The sequence below is a fragment of the Topomyia yanbarensis genome, chromosome 3 (genome assembly GCF_030247195.1).
Source record: "Topomyia yanbarensis strain Yona2022 chromosome 3, ASM3024719v1, whole genome shotgun sequence".
NCBI classification, from domain to species: Eukaryota; Metazoa; Arthropoda; class Insecta; order Diptera; family Culicidae; genus Topomyia; species Topomyia yanbarensis.
The window spans coordinates 150,860,981-150,876,231 of record NC_080672.1 but is presented as its reverse complement, the minus strand read 5'-3'; the positions used below and the strand labels follow the sequence as shown (position 1 = coordinate 150,876,231).

Below are 15,251 nucleotides of genomic sequence, written 5' to 3'. Positions count from 1 at the left end.
AATGTTGTAAAGTTTTATAATGACGCCGTAATACAGTCATGATTCGTTGGTTGGAGCCATGTCCAACTAACGAATTTGATTCGGTAGTTGGACCGACTGACAAATGTCAAAAACTCTCCAAAGGAGATGTTGGCAGTGTAAATGCATCTATTCACATCTCTAAATATTGTCAGATTGATTGTCAAAGTAAATTTGACATGAGATTTTGGAGTTCAGATGCTTTTTAGTTGGACAATGGTCCAACTAGAAGAGGTCCAACTAAAATGCGGTCCAGTAAAAAAATGTCTGCCTATCATTATGTTACGGAAGCATTATTGCCTTCAATGACTTCATTCCGTAATGATGCTTCGATTCTAAACATTTTTGACATGATAGAATAGTGGATGGGTATTCAAGAAGCATGGACAGTTATCCAAATTACTACATGTCGCGTTGTGGCTCAGTCAATGTTGAGCAGAATAATAAGACATAGTGGCTATTCTACCAAATACTAATGATAGTATCTACAGACTGGATCATTAACTCTTTTAATTAATTTATACAGTAATGCTGTAAACTGGTCTTATGGTTTAGTCGTTATTTTTTGGAAGTTCAAATGCAATATTTTTTAATTTCAATGTAAAGGCTATGTACTATCCTCATGTTATTCTTAAAAGCAATTAAAAATTAATAACAATGGCACATTAATCAAACAAACTAACAAGACTAAACCGCGCATATAAAAGTATTAAGATCTTCGTCCATTAAGCACTGACACGAGCAAACTTCAGTGGAACTATGCAAAAAATTACGATTCCAGACATACAACGTAGTCACTCCTCAAGAGCATTTACACGACTAGTTTTGTTTTGATTGTTTGCCCAATTCATATACGCGGGGGAACATGCGTGTGGAATTTCAATGCCGACCGTTGCCTATCATATGGATATATAGGTCATGCGGAACATGTACACCTAATTGTTAACAAGCCATTTGAAGAAATTCAATAAGATATAGAATTGCAATTTTTGTCTTTTTATGAACGACTATAAGTAAGTCAAGCTGTTTTCTTTTTGTGTTTTAACGACACTGGAAGTATGAAGTATATTTTTTTTTCAAAATTCAAAACTTGTTAAGCGACTTAGAGGAATGTCACAAATAATCCGGTTAAGTGGAGCACCTGGTGTAGTGGGCAAAAAATCGATTTCTTTTTTGTCCCCTTAATTGTCAGTATTGAACCTCTAGAATAGTCTCCCGCAATCTCGATGGCCTCGGTGGCACTGAACTTCTTTTGTTTTAAACAGCCATGCATTTCTCATGCGTATTTGCTGTACCACACGCAGATTTCAATCTATCGCAAACAATTTTCGAAAAACGGACGGCGATAAAAGTACAGTATAAACAAAACATTCTAAACTACTTCTACCCAAATTTTTCAAGAGAAAATACCCAACAGGTTATTTTCTACAGCATCATACAGAATCGTCATAGGTGGCCAATGTGGCCAAAGTTACTTTAATTGGTCATAAGTAAATCTAATGGCATTTTCGTTTTTGACAGTGCGCTACACCGGTGTAGCCGGTGCTACACTCATTCAAATTTGGGTGTAATCAGTCTATCTCTTTCTATGCACTACACCGGGGTAGCACCAAGAAAAAACGAAAACGCTATAAGTGATGTTGCATCCATTTATGTATTACATCATTTAGACATCATGGTGTCCAGTTTATATACCCAAAATGGCACACTCAGATTTTCTGTTTTTGCGCTGACAATCTCATTCTCAAAAGCAATCCTTTTTGAACATGAGAGCAACGCTCACGAACAAAAAAAAAACGATGACACACACTCACACACAACGAGACATTCTTATTATTTGGTTTCGTAACAAATTGCTGCTTACGAAAAAGTCACAAAAATCCCTTTGTTTGTTTTTTGTAACACCGTGTAATTATTGAAAAACTTCACTATAATACCGTTATGAAAATTTACCAATCATTACAGCGAAATGTGCATTCAAGGGTGGATTTTCTAAGACTGCTTCTGTTCCAACACAGTATAATATATAAGAATGGCACTGTGTTACTCTAATGTCGGTTGAAGCCTATTTGTCTTCCGTGCGGTGTGTCTATAATATAACGGTATTAAAAATCACAACGGTAGCAATGTAACAAACATTGCTCCACACGTAATCTGAATAGATTGGAGATAATTGACTTCTTCGCTACTGTTCTTCCCTATATTATTCCGAAGCGAGACACAAACTGATTTTTATTCAGGCATACGACAGGAAAGATAAAATGAGCATTAAAAACATATTATCTTCCCAAGAGAAAGACATCGACAAACTGCAGTAACGCGTGAACCACTTCTACCGCCGCTAGAGTTAGCTTTGACGAAGGTGCATATAATTCTTCTAGAACGCACATCAACAGCACTGTCTTCGTCTGGAGAGTATGGTAACACAGAATGCTATGTATAGAACCCGTTCTATTGAGGAGCAAGGAATAGCCAGAGATCTATACCTGTCGACTGCAGACACGTTGTGAAGCGAACATTAGCTACTTGTCTTAGTATCAACATTATACCAAACATGATAAACCTCATTAGCCTTCCGTAAAATTATGACTGCTACAACGAACGTTGGAATGTTCTCTAAAGCTACTTACACATTACAGCGAACGCAAATAATATAGGGTAATGAGTCTATTTTTGCCATGTTTCTATTATCACCCTACTCATTTGAAGCCGTTGGTTAGAGCAGCGTCTGCCACCTTACTTCAACGCATTGAGTGAAATGTTATTGCAACAATACGGGCAATATGGTTATTATCTTGATTCTTAACAACGAAGCCAATTTGCACGCATTTCATCGATTGTAGACCGGCCAATTAACGAATTAGTTAGGCACCCTCCCCGATAGGGCACTTTTTTCTACCTATATCTCGTGAGGTGTTCATTATGCGATAAAACTATGATGGGCGATATAGAACCAGTGTAACAAAGTAGTGCCACGTTTACCTCAAAAGGTGAAATGCGAGCAAACTGTCTGTATTCCTTACATCTTACATTTTCTACAAATGTAATTTTGTTATCGCGAAGCATAAATTCTAATCAAACAGTAATACATCTAGAAAAATCTCGCCAGAAATTATGACAATCACGCTTAAAGTTTACTGTGTGCAATAATGATATATATCGTAGCTGGTCAATGTATGTAGTGATGTAAAAACTTTAAAAAGTGCAGACACAAAAAACATCTTGCAATCTGTGCGGTATTTGTAGACTGCGAATGAGATGTGATTTTTTCAACCCTACAAAAGCTATTACCTATTTTCTTTTGCAGTTTCATACTAATGCTGTGACACTGGGATATGACAAATATATATTCCTTTCTTTCTTTTTTGCCTTTCTCATATAGAAAGGTTGTGCAATCGCTCCAAACATTGACTGTTTAACCAAGGCCCGGAGGGCCGCATCATATATTCCATTCAACTAAGTTCGACGATATCGGAAACTGCTTGTGTGTATACGTATGTGTTTTTATAGAACATTGAAAAATTTTCAAAAAGCCCTGAGACTACAGGACAAAATGTACAAAAACCCTAGCGTCTCAGGGAACGGGTTTGGGCTTGCCATCAGCCTACCTGCTAAAAACACTGCTCTTGGCAAGAACCTGATTCCTCCCGGCACTATCTTACGATGATGATGGTCCCACCTCGTACCCCCACAAAGGTGTGAGCTGAACGATTTATCTAGGAGATAATTAATATTGTTACTCATGACAAGACCAGTTAACAAAAAAAACGGACTGGTTCAATTTGTAGACGTAGCCTTTCCTTCAAAAGAACGTAACCACATAAATTTCGAATATTCCACCAACAATCAGGGTCCATCAAGAAAATTTCCATTCCGGGAAGATACTTGATAGAATCGGGAATTGAACCCAATAGTTTTTATTTTTATTATTCTCTGTAAGACTCCTCCCGCCTGACCAAGACATCAGTACTACCACCTGCTAAGGTGAGAAGTGACGAGCCTAGTGGCAGTGCAGAGTCCAGTCGAGTTATATCATCCACATCATGCCCCTTTATTGAAAGTTGCCCACCACTAACCCAAGGCAATCCAGGGTTATTCCTTTCCGGGAAGATCCTGGATTGATCAGGAATTGAACCCGATATCTTGTTGTATCAGAAGAAGTCACCAAGCCCCACTCTCAACGAACCAACTCCGTTATTACCACTATCGCCCTTTTTGTGTACTAAACTATATTGTTAGTTTTAAGATAACTATAAAATATTTCGTAAAATACTATTACTCCCCCTCTTGTATATCAAACTGAATCCCTTGTTTTAAAATGTTTCATAAAAAAATCTTTTGGCCCTCTCTTGTATATTGAATCTTATTTCTAGTCTTAAGATAGCTGTAAACTTTCTTTTCTTTTGTAAAAGAAATATTTCAACAATGTAACCTCCTAGTTTTAAGATATCCAAAATGTAAAAACAAAAGAATTTGGCACCGCCAAGCTAACGCATTTGTGCCTATCAAATAAACGAAATGAATGAAAAAAAATTACCACTATCTCAGAAATAACCGAGATCAACTCCATTGTCGAGCAAAGCCAACATAACTCCATCATCAAATCAGCCCCTGATCACAACAAAAGTCTAAAAGCTTCGATTCAACCCGATAAGCTCTTAGTACTGGTCACTATGTTTGATTTCAAGTTAGCCTCTATTTGCTTATCGCGCGCGTGGTTCAGACTTCTGTAGACATCTCATTATTTTTGCCTTTCTCAATAGAAAGGTATTGCAATTGCTCTGAAAACCGACTTTTTACCGGAGGCCCGGAGGGCCGAGTGACATATACCATTCGATTCAGTTCGTCGAGTTCGGCAAATGTCTGTGTGTGTGTGTATGTATGTGTGTGTGTATGTATGTGTGTGTGTATGTGCGTCTGTGTGTGTACGCGAACACAATCTCACTCACTTTTCTCAGAGATGGATGAACCGATTTTTACAAACTTAGTCCCAAATGAAAGGTGCAACGTTCCCATAGGCTGCTATTGAATTTCTAATGGATCCGACTTCCGGTTCCGGAATTACAGGGTGATGAGTACGATCACGCAGAAAATGTCGATTTTAAGAAATTCTGAAATGTGACCACAACTGCTTCGATTTGTAGTACTAGGTCATTAACAGCCATTCAAAGTCTCTTTGGTCACATTGGCCACCATCATCGGTTCCGGAAGCCCCGGCGGAAGTATCCAAATTCAGACTAACAATCACATCGGTTTCTCGGAGATGGCTAGACCGAATCAACCAAACTTAGTTTCAAATGAAAGATGTTGCGTCCCCGTAAATGGCTATTAAATTTTATCTCCAACCGACTTCCGGTTCCGGAGTTACGGGTTGTGGCGTGCGATCACATAGCAAATTGTGATTCAAACCGATACTCCGATGGAAACAAAAAAGGTAAAAATTTCGCTAAAATGTCTCTCAAATAACTTAACTTTGCAGTTCTAGGTCACCGACGGCCAAACAAACTTTCGTTGACTACATTGACCACCATAGACGGTTCCGGAAGTGCCCGGGAAAAGCGGCCATCTTTCAAAATTTACGAACTCACATCAGTTTCCCGAAATGGTTGGGCCGATTTTCACAAACTTAGTCCCAAATGATAGCTATAACATCCCCATAGATGTATATAAAATTTCGCACGGATCGCTTATATGGGTCCGGAAATATAGACTAAATCGTTCGGTCACATATGAAATTCCCATATAAGTCGGAACTCTAATTTTTTTCAAAAAATTTCAGAAATCGAATTCGTATTTTTGATGCCAAACATCTTTAAAATGCATGAAACGTCGAGATTTTATGTTATCTCGAAAAAAATAAAATTTACATTACTTCGGGGAGAGGTTTTTATGTGCATAGCACCCACTCTATTTCAACTAGTAGTTAGTTTCTTCAGTAGGGTTACAGCACTACTCCTCGACACATCACCAGTTCACCACCATCCACACAAACCATGACAGTCGAAGAGCTAACTGTGGGTTGAGACTTAGTGCTCTTCCCCTACGAAGACTATCTGGGCGGTAACTTCAGATTGTTTAATTTACCGAGACCTTCGGCTCCCTAGTACCATTCAGTACAACGACTCGTCTCCCTTGAACACCGCAACTCCCTTCTCGTACTATTCAGCACCACTTACTCGTTGAGTGCCCGACTTGTTAGCGAACTACTCGGTCTCCTCGACGACGAACCTAGCCAACTCCGACGGAGAATTCCCCGGCGAGAGAAGTTCTCCGGAAACCGAGCCAACCAACAAGATGTCGAGGTCAGTTCGGCGGTTCCGGTGGTGCAGGGCGTCCGGTTCGCTGGTGCCCCGACAACTCGCGACTGGTGGCCTCGTCGCGGTCTACTCAGTCTAGTCCTTGGAGGAGAGTTCACCGGCGAAGAAAGGTCTCCCTATACCGATTCTTCTGTGGTTTTAGCACCGCAATTCCTGTCAGCCCTTTGGTTTATATGTATGTGTGTCTGTTTGTGTGTGTGGCAAACAGTGTCGCCTCGGTTTTTCTGAGATGGCTGAACCGATTTGCACAAGCTTTTAGCTTAGTCGTAATTGAAAGGTACCATCGGCTACTGTTGAATCTTTTATTGATCGGATTTCCAGTTCCGGAGTTACAAACTGGTACCCTCATGATGTAAAAATGATGCAACACCTATTAAAATGTAAGCGACGTTACTTGGGTTTGCGGATCTAGATAACTAATGACTAATCTAAATAGCTTTGGCCACATTAGCCTCCTATGATGGTTGTTGATGCCCCAGGGAGATTTTCCAGGTTTCTAAATTAATGTCACACCAATTTCTAGGCGAATTCTCAATCGGTTTACTATTGATTTCAATTGAAAAATATGACACTCCCATTAACTACTATTGATTTTCATTCAGGTTTGACTTTCGGTTCCGGAGTTCAAGGCTGGTAAGTTCGGTATACAGGAATTTCCCACATAATCCGATACAATCGTAGAGGTTCAAAATCTATTGAAATGGACATTAAATTACTTCCTTCGCAGATCTAGATAACTGATGGTCAAGATTCTTTGAAGTTTTTGTCCACCATCTACAAGTTCCGGACTTCAAGTATATTCCAGGATTAAAGTCACATCCGTTATTTGGTGATAACTGATGATTTTTACAAACCAAGTATCAAATGAACCTTTCGAAGTCTCGTTGACCACATTGACCACCATAAAATGTTACTGCAGTCCCGGGAAAAAGGCCATCTTTCAAAAATACCAAACTCATGTCAGTCTCTCGAGAAAGGTTGGACTGATTTTAATAAAATTCAATTCAAATGAAAGGAATATTATCCCCATAGATATCAATGAAAGTTCGTACCGATTTGTTATATGATTCCGTGAATATAGACTGAATCGTTCGCTAACCTATGAAATACCCATACAAGCCGGAACAAATCTTTTTTTGTCTTTCTTTTATCGAAAGGCTCAGTAATCACTCTAAAAATCGTGACTTTAACCGAGGCCCAGAGGGCCGATTCTCTTATACCATTCGATTTAGTTCGTCGAGTGCGGCAAATGTTTGTGTGTATATGTGTGTATGTATGTATTTCGACCAACAATTGCACATCGGTTACTCGGAGATGGTCGAGTCCTATACAATCAAACTTAGTATCAAATGCTATTGAATTTCTTTTAATTCCGACTTCCGGTTCCGGATTTACGGTTGGAACAGTGTGGTCACGCATGAGTTTCCCATGTCAATTGGTATCAGCATGTTATTTAAAAAATGCACTACTTCTTAAAAGGGGTTCTAAGTAGCTTGGGTTTATAGTTTCAGCTCACTGATGCCTAATCAAACCCACATTGACCACATTGGGCACCTTCGGTGGAAGGGAAGATTCAGCAAAGTGGTTTAGTTCCTGAATTGAATTCATACCTGCTTCTTAGAAATATCTCACTCGTTTTTCTCAAATTTAATCTCAAATGAAAGCTACTGAGTCTCGATTGACTACTATTAAATTTCATTAGAATCGGTTCCTGTGTTACGGGTTGAAGTATGCGGTCATATGCGAAATTCTCATACAAACCGGAGTAATCGTTATATTTAAATGATGCAAAACTAATTAAAACGAGCTCTAAATTGTTTGAAATCGTTGGCCCTGATCGCTAATTGCAAATCAAGGTCTATATATATATATATATATATATATATATATATATATATATATATATATATATATATATATATATACATATATATATATATATATATATATATATACATATATATATATATATATATATATATATATATATATATATATATATATATATATATATATATATATATATATATATATATATATATATATATATATATATATATATATATATATATATATATATATATATATATATATATATATATATATATTTCCATGATATCTAGATGATGCAAAACTTCTTAAAATGGGTTTTCAAGTCGTTTTGATCACTTTCGCCAACTAGGACGTTCTTGATGCCCGGAGAACTTGCCGATGTTCAGAGTTAATTTCACACCTTTTTATTTATTTATTAACAGATTAAGGCCGAAGTGGCCTGTGCCGTATACAAAAGATTCCTCCATTCCACTCGGTCCATGGCCGCGCGTCGCCAGCTTCGCAGTCTGCGAAGGGTCCGCAAATCGTCTTCCACCTGGTCGATCCATCGTGCTCGCTGCGCGCCACGTCTTCTTGTACCGGTCGGATTGCAATTGAGAACCGTTTTCACCGGGCTATTGTCCGACATTCTGGCTACGTGCCCGGCCCACCGTAGTCGTCCGATTTTCGCGGTATGACAGATGGGCGGCTCCCCCAACAGTTGATGCAACTCATGGTTCATTCGCCGTCTCCATGTGCCGTCTTCCATCTGCACTCCACCGTAGATGGTACGCAGCACTTTCCGTTCGAAGACACCAAGTGCGCGTTGGTCCTCCACGAGCATGGTCCAGGTCTCGTGCCCGTAGAGAACTACCGGTCTAATGCCACGATGCGTCTACGAATCTCTCTGCTGGTATCATTGTCGGCGGTCACCAGTGAGCCCAAGTACACGAACTCTTCAACCACCTCGATTTCGTCGCCACCGATGCAAACTCGAAGCGGGCGGTTCTCATTCTCTTCTCGTGAACCTCTTCCTATCATGTACTTTGTCTTCGACGTGTTGATGGCAAATCCGACGCGCTTGGCTTCTCTTTTCAGTCTGATGTAGGCTTCCTCCATCTTCTCAAAGTTTCGTGCAATAATATCAACGTCATCGGCGAAGCCAAGTAGCTGAACGGACTTTGTGAAAATCGTACCACTCGTGTCGATCCCTGCTCTTCTTATTACACCTTCCAGCGCGATGTTGAATAACAGACACGAGAGACCATCACCTTGCCGTAACCCTCTGCGTGATTCGAAGGAACTCGAGAGCGTCCCTGAGACACGTACTACGCACATCACCCGATCCATCGTCGCCTTCACTAATCGCGTCAGTTTGTCCGGGAATCCGTACTCGTGCATAATCTGCCATAGCTGATCTCGATCGATAGTGTCGTATGCGGCTTTGAAGTCGATGAACAAAAGATGTGTGGGCACATTGTACTCGCGGCATTTCTGCAGTACTTGACACAGAGCGAACACCTGGTCCGTGGTAGATCGTTCGCTCATGAAACCCGCCTGGTACTGCCCCACGAACTCTCTTGCAATTGGTGATAGTCGACGGCATAGTGTTTGGGAGAGTATCTTGTAGGCGGCGTTCAGCAAGGTGATTGCTCGGTAATTACAGCAGTTACCGTGCCATCCTCGTCGTCTGCTGCATCGCCGTTCAGGTGTTCTTCGTAGTGCTGCCGCCACCTCTGGATCACCTCACACCTATTCTTGACCGATTTGCACCATCATCCAAATTTGAAATGATTGATGCAATGCTTCAATTGGCTGCTATTGAATTTCATCTAACTTTTGAATTTTAACAGGGGGAGGATCGAAGTAGGCTTTGATGAAAGACGGACGCGTTTTACAACCTGTCACGTATTTTTCAGTTGTAAAATTCAGCCCTAATAATTTCGAAAAATTTTCATTTTTTGGACCGAGATATGGTTGACAGAAGCCGGGAGTTGTGACAGTGGGTGCAGCAACCACTTTGAGGACAGTTTGTTCAGGGATCCCAGTTTCCTGGTTCAGTCGAACTAGTTGCTGAAAGTTTTTGGTGTCAGATGCGTTCTCTCCCAAGAATCAAGATCACTGCATACCGCTGAAAATGATTGTCACCATTGAACGAATGGTGAAAGGTACTGTGTCTAGTGATTTAATGTGAATCCCTGCACACCAACTCCGTTGTCTGGAACGAAAGGCGAATCATTGTACCATTCAGCATCATTGATGACGAGAGACGACGTTCATTATAGCATGAAGGATTCTAAGAAGCCGGGCAATTTAGTGAGATCTTTCTTTTTTACAATATTTTTTAATTATTATTTTATTTCGATTATTTAACACTCATCGAGCTTATTAGGTCGGTCGGAAATACCAAAACAACAGATTTTACTTGATTGTAACCACACCACAATTCATTTGTTGAGCCGTGACCTGTAAGTGGTTCTAGATTTATACTCTCTTTTTTTAATTTCTTTGATGCGTTTTTCGTCGTTACAACATTTTAGTGTTATGTAATGCTTCGTCAACCGTCCATATACCACGTGGGGCAGTTTATGGAAGGGTAGGGTGTACGAAAAGGTCCACACTTGTCTAAGGAGAGCGAGGTGGGTGTATGGGAATTATTCACGAAGACTATTGATTATTTTTTTCCTTTCTAGAAATTAGAACAAATTTTGCTCCATAAGCATAAGCGCTTACTTTTCTATTTCTTTACCTTTTCACATACTTAAATCGTCCATGCAGTTCGGTAACAGAAATCACACAATTTAGCTCTCTGAAGCATTTAATCCAATGTTCTGTAATCTCGTCAATTCCCATTACTTTTTTAGATTTGATAACTTATTACATGACCAAATTTAAGTATTCATAAGTTACTTTCATTTTGCGTTATTATGAGGAATGCAAGAATAGGTCTTTTAGACACAAAAATTTAAAAATATGATATGTCTACAAATAAAAAAAAAACTAAAATTCTGTGAACAAAGTATGAAAGACATACATGCTTTTAGGATAACATTTAGCATCAAAGTACTACAATACATTGGAAGAACCTATAATTTCCAGGAATTTAAAACTCTTTTATGAAATTACCGGACAAAAATATGGGAAATGTTCATGTGGTGTATGCTCGGTTTCTTCGTTGTTTCACTTGAAAAGGCCTGCCGCTGACCTCTGATACACTGTCAGGGCACCTACGAATAATAACAAATAAAACCTGACATCCCCGCTTACGTTCTACGAAAATATTATTATGCAGTAATTCGTAAAATAAACAAAAATTAAACATCGTAACGGTATCGGGACATGTACCATTATTTGTGATGTACCCCATTATATACCTAATTGTTAATTCTCATACCTCAGCTTGCTTTGGAAAGTTGAATATGGCGATCATCATTTTAAATTTGACACGAGAACATTTTCTTGATAGCACTTGTTAGACTAACGATCTGCCTGTAAATCTCTATTTCGATGGCAAAAAAATTCTCTTCCAATATTTTTTTGTGTTTACTGTAAAATTTCTTTCTTGATCCTCTGTTTCGGCGGTTAATAAATTTATCTTCATCAGAGTTGTCCATTCCAAGAATGAAATGAAATAATATCGAAGTACTAATACTAATAATGAATTTTTCTTCTATCTTATTTATTTTTTTAGAGAGTGAGTAAAGGCGCTATAACCTAGGTCCATTAGCCAGGACAAGGTGTAAATACCTCTGTTCCATCCCCAAGAACCAAAGGAGTGACATTAACCTTCTTAGACAAGTCACTCCCAACGATAAATCTTAACCCCTATAAACTGAAACAGTCGGTACGGTTGTCCTCGTTTCTTCCTCATTCAAGATTCAAAACAATTCGTTAGTTAAATTATTCATTAAATGAATAAATTAATTGCCGTATAATTTTGAAACATCTTCAAAACCCAACTCTGCACAGTAGGCCTGGCTGTTTTAATATTTGAGACATATTATAATATGCTTCAAATATTAATGTTGACAAGAAAACACTAAAAAATAACGGCGGTGTTTTCCAGGATGCTTTTCACTACTGGCTGTGTAAGAGTTAGAATAGAATAGAATAGAAACTTTTGAATTTTAACAGGGGTGTTTAGCGGGGGTTACCCACCCACATATCGCACAACCATCCCATCTACCCAGTATAGCAAGCAATTGCACTGAAAATTGACTTTTTTACCGAGGCCCGGAGGGCAGAGGGTATACCATTCCATTCAGTTCGTCGCGTACGGTAAATGTCTGTGTACATGTATGTGTTCGCGTATGTATATGTGTATGTGACCAAAAATATCACTTTTCTCAAAGATGATTGAACCGATTTTCACAAACTTAGTCTCAAAAGAAAGGTACAACGTTCTCTTCGGCGGCTATTGAACTTCTAAAGGATCCGACTCAAGGTTCCGGAATTACAGAGCGATGAGTATTTTCGAATCTATGTAGAGGACGGTGGGGAGTTTTGAACCATGGGGAGTTGTGAACAACGTCAATTCCCGCTAAGCTATAGTTGATAAAAATGTGGTAACTACTGTTAAACGTTACATGTTGCATTAACTCATATTCTTCATTTTCAGGTAACTAGCGACTAAATTTTTACTTAATTGTATTTGTAGTATGTTGAGTCCCTTTATATAGCTGATTTCAAAGTAATTTAGTGCAAAACAATCCTTGGGCAATTGGCTTTCATCGACAAAAAAAACTTGGATGAACCTTTAGTGTGTCGATGGGGATACGTATTTTTCGCAGATGTGCAAAGTGGGGAGTTGTGAACCACCATTAGTCGGGAGTTGTGTATCATACATTTCAGTGGGTTAGATTTTTTTTAAAGAAAAGAAAAGTATGATAATTCGAAAATCAATGAATAAATCAAACATATTATGATATAAAAATGATCAATTTTATGCGAAGGATAGGATTCTGCGACAATTTTAATTTCCCCGTGCTACAATCGTGAATTCAGGTGGCTTGGCGCGAATCATGTTGTCATCGATTCATTGCGATTCAGATCACTTCTCCATCTCATCTTTAGTTTAGAAATATCTTAAAATTTTTCTTTTATAGCCCTAATAAAAATAAATCACAAAAATATTACATCTCTTCTACTTTTTGCGATGGTTTACAACTCCCCACCAAACTAAAAAATGCCGATTTCACGCATTTCACGCATTATGTCATATCTCAAACAAGATAATGATTATTTTGAATGGCTTCAGCCTGCGGATGTATTAAGGTGTCCTTAACAAATACCAGGTCTAACGTTGAAAATCAACCAATATTTTTGATAGTTATGCCCCGAAAACAAAACTATTTTCACAACTCCCCACCGTCCCCTACTTTTAGAATATGCATTTTCTGAGCCTTTGTATATAACCCCTTGAAGGAACATACTACAGAAATAGCCAATGTATATACTCTGAAATACGACACTGATGATGACTATTGTCCTATATCCTGCATCGAACTTTTATTTATTTTATAACTATAGTATTATAGTTTCTCCGAAAACCCAATTGTTTTATCTTTCTCATAGGTTTTTATCCACTCTACCACCACTGAAGTAGTGCTATCTCTTAACTACTTTCATGAAAGTGTTAGCTAATTTAAAACTAAAAATATCTCTATTTGCTATACTATTTGAGAAAATCATCCGAGATTTTCAGCCAGCGCAGCGATAACTATGCTCCTGGAGTATGGATCGGACAACTGGAGGAAATAGATATGATTTCTGGAGTAATTTACCCGTTGATGTATGCGTTAATAACTTACCTTATTGTTTACTGCCTGGAGTAAACCTGAAAAAGAGAGAGAAAATGATGAATTTATGTTCGACAAAATGAATCTGATTTAAAAGTCGCATAATTGTGTGATGGATAATGTTGCACAGTACTATTGTCCCCCATCTTGTAAATAGAATTGTATCCCTAATTTTAAGATATCTGTGAAATTTCTCATAAATATTTGTTCCCCCTTCTATATACTAAACCATATTTTTAGCTTTAAGATAACTGTAAAATATTTCGTAAAAAACTATTCCTCTCGTTTTGAATATCAAAGTGGATTCCTTGTTTTAAAATTTTTCATAAAAAAAATCTTTTGCCCCCCCCCCCTTTTGTACTGCATTTATAGTCATAAGATAGCTGTAGAATTCTTCCTCTTAATATAAAAAAAATCTGAACATTGTAACCTCCTAGTTTTAAGTATTATAAAATGTAAAAGACTAATTAATTTGGCACCGCCAAGCTAACGCATTTGTGTCTATCAAATAAACGAACTGAATAAAAAAAGTGTTGCACAGTATAAAGTCAATTAGCAATGAATAAAAATCTGGCAAGTGAGCAAACAATTTTTCGCCGGTCGAGCTTTTTCTGTAAACATGAATAACACATAAAAAAAATTTTGCAGAAAAACTCGACCGACAAAAAATTGTTTGCGCACTTGGCAGATTTAGACTCAATGGCAAATCAATGGCTTCTGTAGGGGAGACCGGGACTAGTTCTGTATTTTGTATTTGTATTTAATTGTGTTTGTATTTAAACAATTTCAGTCCAACTAACACTGGGTCTTAATGAACTATAACTAAACTATACATAATTAACTTAATGTGGCAACAAACGGTTCCGAAACTGTGCAGAACTAATGACGAAGTCGAGGATGTCGGTAAAATCGTTGAAGCGACTGATCATTGCTAATATCGGGCTATTGGCAGCGTAGTTAGTGTTGCGCTTTTCAGTCTTCAACAGTGTTCGAGGACGAAGGACACGGGTTGGTGCGTTCAGGTTAATTTGTGATAGAAGATCAGGAACATCATATTCAGCCAGAAAACGATTAGATATGAAGGTGGCTTGCGAGGCGTGTCTATGGTCTTTTAAGGTGTGTAGTCCTAATAAACAACAACGGTCTTCGTATGGTGGCAAGTTCAGCGGTGTATTCCAAAGCAATTGACATAATGCATATCGTATGAAGCTGCGCTGGAACGCTGCAATTCTTTGGCTCCAAGTTGTGTGGTAGGGGCACCAGACGACGTTCGCGAATTCCAACTGTGAGCGCACCAGTGTACAAT

General features: G+C 38.5%; 1 protein-coding gene across 3 annotated transcripts in view; it reads right to left on the bottom strand.

The window, feature by feature from the left end:
* The window catches only part of LOC131693109 (mucin-3A-like), a 273,267-nt gene that overhangs the window by 77,852 nt on the left and 180,164 nt on the right, over nt 1-15,251 (bottom strand). For all 3 annotated transcript variants that reach the window (XM_058980665.1, XM_058980664.1, XM_058980666.1), the window contains one exon: nt 13,958-13,983. The gene's annotated coding sequence lies outside the window, so the exon portion shown is untranslated. The remainder of the gene's footprint in view (nt 1-13,957; nt 13,984-15,251) is intronic.